Consider the following 5,098-nt stretch of genomic DNA (forward strand, 5'->3'; position numbering starts at 1 on the left):
ACAAAAAGTCTGTAGAATGAAAGGCCTGCTGGCCTTTAATCCATAGATTCCCCATGGTTTTAGCCATAGGGAATGAATGATTTTACTTTGTGTAGGGCAGCTACTCAAAGACTCCTGTTTTTCCTGTTTCCCCTTCACAGGTGTGGGGAATGGGTTGTTAGCAATCCCGGTAGAAATCTTCCTTTGTTCTGCAGGTGTCTTCCTGGCCTGGCTGCAGGGCTGATCAGCATATTGCAGTCTCTGAATGTAGCTTGATTTAACATTTTAGTTCTCGCACCTCCTCCCTACATTAAAAGGGTGAGGAATTTATGAAGCTTCACTGTTCTCCAGGAATACAGGGCAAAGTCAAGTGTTAACACTGTCACTGGCTACTGCAGGCTGGGATGAGGTGGAGAGAAGAGGTTGGTTGTTTCCTGATTCCCCTGGTGCCCACCTAGGAAGGGGTAGAGCTGGAGATCGGGAAGTGAAGCCCTGGTCTTGCCTGGTGAGATGGAGGCCATGGTGCTAGGAGGCTCACAGCCTGCTTGGCCTCTCCACCACACCCACCTTTGGCCTAGGTAGACAGTGGAGTGGAGACCTTAGGGGTCTGGGCTACCACTTGGACCACCCTCTCTGTTACATGAACTTCCCTGAACAACAGGAAGAGGTGGAGCCTTGGCTCTGGGTCTGAGCAGAAGATGGAGGTGGGAGCCCAAGTCTCACTAAGTTAATGTAGGGAGGAGGCAAGAGAATTCAAAATGTTAAATGAAGCTACATTCAGAGACTGCAATATGCTGATCAGCTCTGCAGCCAGGCCAGGAAGACACCTGCAGAACAAAGGAAGATTTCTACTAGGATTGCTAACAACCCATTCCCCACACCTGTGAAGAGGAAACAGGAAAAACAAGAGTCTTTAAGTGGCTGCCCTACACGAAATAAAATCATTCATTCCCTATGGCTAAAAGGCTGGGAGTTGCCAGCAGGTCTTTCACTCTACATATTGTTACCTCTTCACACTACATACTCTTCCTCTTCCCCTGCCTCATTGAATGTCCATATCAAAGGAAATAGTTACTAAAGAATGACGTAAACTGAATTCCTCCAGAACAATCAAGGTCCCTCTCTCTGTCTTTCTTATTGTCTTTCTCTCGGTACTCTTTACTCTGTCTCTCTCACTGTCCTTGTCTCTCTTAGTCTCTCTCACACACCCTACCTCTGAGAGGAGACCACACTCTGTCTGTGGAGTGTGACCCCTTTTCTAATAAGCGTTTCCTTTTGACTCTAACTTTGGTTTGTGAGTTGAATTCTTTCTACACTCTCTGCCAAAGGACCCTCTTCTTCTCTCAGGGCAGGGCTTGGTCTCTCCACCAACTCTGGGAAATTAGCCCTGTCCTGCATCAAATCAAGTTGACAGATCACTTTACATCTGGGAAACAGGTTTGCTTTAGTGTTTTTTTGCCCCAAGCCCTTCCTTGGTTGCTGGCCTACCAAGAGCAGTGAGTGGGCCTTGCTGCACGTCTGTGGTTGCAGGGCATAGTGAAGCCAAGCTGGTGCCTGGAGGGAAGATTAACGGACACCCTCACCCTTTGTCTAGAGCCCCATGCACTGGGCCAGCTGCCTCTCACTGCCAACTCACACAGTTCTAGCTATGCCAACTGTGGGCTGTTTCATTGGGAAGATGAATGCTTCCCTGCAGGGAGAGGACTGGGAGAAGCCTGACCCCCTGCTTTTTCTCCAGGCTCTGATCTCCTGCCTGAGCTGGTCCTGCCTCACCCTGCAGCCACCTCCCACCTTCCAGGCTACTGATGCACCATCCTCCTGTCTTCTTGTCGCTCAGGGTGACTTTCTAATGACTATAATCAGAGTGCGCATTGAGGGGGAGGGGAGAGTACAGTGAGTAGAGAGTGCTTTCTCAGCCACCCAGTCCATTAGTGGGGCAGCAGCCTGTCACAGCACCAGAGGAAGGGGTGGGGCAGATGAACCTGGGGCCAGATCCAGAGGACTGGGGAGGGGCTGGGCAGGGAGCCCCCATCTTTTCCACCCCTTCTCTTTCTCTCTCTAGGCCTCTTGCTCAGATTTCTCTAATTATAAATGGTTTGACAACTTTAGGCCAGGCCCTATAATTAAAAATAAAGAGGAAGACAGGCAGCATTGTCTCCTAAGATGCTTTTAATTGGTGGAGTTAATTTTAACTGGCCTAGCTGGTGCCTTGGAAGGGGGAATTCCAGAATTGGGGCTTTTGCTCACCCAGCCTACTTATCTGTCTCCCCATCAGAAGGGAGCTCCTCAGAGTAGGGGCTGTGTCTTTATTCATTTTTATTCTTTGCCTGGCACACAGTAAGCACTTAATAGGTATTTGTGGAATGAACAAAGGAGTAAGTGGCTTGCTATGAGGAAGACTGGAAAGATCATGAGCTTCTGGGGGTGTTTTTTTATTTGTTTGTTTTTCTCTTGCTGCCCAGAAGAATTCTCACTCTTGGAATCATGTCATCAAGCTAAGATGTTCTCCTAGTCAGAGGTAGTGACCTGAAAGTAACAGAAAGAAAAACAGACTAGTTCAAGTGATAAGAGAGATATTGAAAGGGCAAGGAGGGGGTTTTCATGGATCCCCCAGGGCAGGAAGGGAATAACAACTGAACTACTCAACAAACCAAGGGAATCAGGAACCCATCCTCTTATCTTCAGAGGCCTCCCCAGAAGCCAAGACTCCTCCCTGTTGTCTCCCATCCTCTTGAGAATCAGTGCCCTAGAGGGAGAGGGACAGCTTCTCTCTTTTAACTTGAGCTCAGGCTGAACTTAAGTCCTTTCTCTGGTTCTCTGGACATGGCCACAGACTGTTATTTTCAAATTTAACTGTATTTTTAAAAAGATAGAAAATAGGAATAGCAGAATCAACTGTCCAAAGGCAGGTTTTGAAAGCTAGGAATCTTGGTAGAAGTAGATGCGCACTTTTCTAACTTGTATATCACACAATAACCTCACTCTAACTTCCTGAGAGCTTCTACTCCTCAGGTAAGGTCCCCATGAATTGCCTCAGGTGAAAGTCACAGTAGCAGAAATGTCCCAATAGTTAGGGAAACTCCTTCGAACAGAGCCTGGAACAGAGTAGGTGCTCAGTAAATATATGCCATCCTATTTCCCACCAAGTGGAATAGTTTAGCAGGATGTCTTATTTTTTCCTAGGAAGAACAAAAAAGTTTCCTAAAAGACAAACTGTAACCATAGAATCTGCTCAAAATTGTCCTATCTATTTCTAACAAGATACCAAGGATACTGAGTTGCCTTTCAGAGACCCAAATCGCAAGTCATGCGGCCGAAGCACATGCAGAGGAGAGAACTTTGACCTCCAGCTGCACCTGGAACCAAAGTCTTCTCCCCTCAGCAGCCTCTCACTTCCAGGGACCAAAGGACAGGGACATGATCAGAACTTGAACACTAGAACCCCTTCAGAAGCAAACGGTTTGTTGTGTAGGAGGATCTGGCGCAGAAGCCCCTTACCATATCTTATTATAAATGGACAAGTTCTAAGCTCTCCAATCAAAACCCACACCCCCATTGCTGCCGAATACCAGCCTGTTAACCCTAATCCCTAACTCTCAATCTTTGCTTTAAAAAAACTCTTGATTAAAAGCCATCGGTTAAAAAAAAAAAAAAGCCATCAGTAAGTTCAGGTTTTAAGCGATAGCTTCCTGTTTTCCTTGCTTGGCACCCTGCAAATAAGGCGACTTAGTTCTCCACGCAAGCTTCCATGTTCGGTGTTCGGCTTTGTTGCGCATGGAGTGGGTACATCCCTGTTCAGTTTGGTGACAAAACCTTTCTATAAATCAAGCGCCTTGGGTCTAAGCCCTCTCTCATCCCCCACCCCTCAAGCCGCATTTCTGAGTCCTGTCAGTTTCCTAAGAGACTGAATAATGTTTTTGAAACATTAAACTGATGTGTTTTGTTGCAGAGTAGTCTGCACTCACTGAGTCAATGGCATTGAAGTCTCTGAGGAGGGCGGCTGCAGCCTAGAACAAAGAAGTCAACTGGGTTGCTGAATGGGTTTTTCAACTCGAAGCAGATGCGGTTATAATCGTCTATGAGCAAAGTGGTTGGCATGATCTATAGCTTAAGAGAGAAAGAGTTTAGCTTTAAATTCCAAAAAAGGCTTAGCTTAAAAGCAGAACTAATCATTGAATATTTAAAAGTTAACCATAAGTCAGATGAGTACTAGACTTAGGGTGATCACTTCGTAAGGTATATAAATGTCTAGTCATGATGTTGTAAACCTGAAACTAATATAACATTGTGTGTCAACTGTAATTGAAAAGTAAATTTTAAAAAGTTAATCAGAGAATGTCTAGGGATGTAGTAGATGCTGAAGTATTGAATGAATTTACCTTTCTCCATGTGCAAAACCTGTCTATGTGACTAAATTTTTATTCTCATGCAATTCTTCTAATATTAGTTTGAAGATTTAATGGGTAATAGTAGTTAACATTGTGCTTACTCGGTAGTTTACTATGTGCTGAGCACTGTTTGATATATCTCATATAACACACTCAACAACCCCATAAAGGGGTATCATAATTGTCCCCAGGGTACAGATGAGCTCATGTAAATTGCTTAATACTATGCCTTTTAACAATGCCTCTCTCTCTTTAAATAAATCCTGTTACTTCTATTTCCATTTCTGCTACTCCAGTCTAGGTTCTTGTGTGTGTTCTTCTCCTGGGGAATATCTATTTATTTTTTTGGCCGGGCGAGATCAAACCTTCCCTGTTCTAGTACTTCCAGGGAGAGATAATAATCACTCTCTCTTCCACACTACTACTAAACCTGTGTGTACTCTGATTTTTGTACTTTATATGAAAGACTTTACTATAATTATTTGTGTATGCTGGTGCCTCTATTTTTTCACTCCACAAGTAGTGGGACTTTTCTCTGTATCTTTAAAATCTAGCAAATGCTTGGCACATAGTGGAGTTCAAGGATGGACTTTAAATGACTAAATAAATATGTGAATGAAAAAAAGGACCACAGGGCAAAGACTTGAGGATAGTTGCTGTATAATGCAGGAAGGCACTCCCTTCCTGGGAAGTTGGGGAAGCTCAGAGAGGCATGAAACCAGAGTTTAGAA

The sequence above is a fragment of the Pteropus medius genome, unplaced genomic scaffold (assembly GCF_902729225.1).
Source record: "Pteropus medius unplaced genomic scaffold, Ma_sr-lr_union100, whole genome shotgun sequence".
Classification (NCBI taxonomy): domain Eukaryota; kingdom Metazoa; phylum Chordata; class Mammalia; order Chiroptera; family Pteropodidae; genus Pteropus; species Pteropus medius.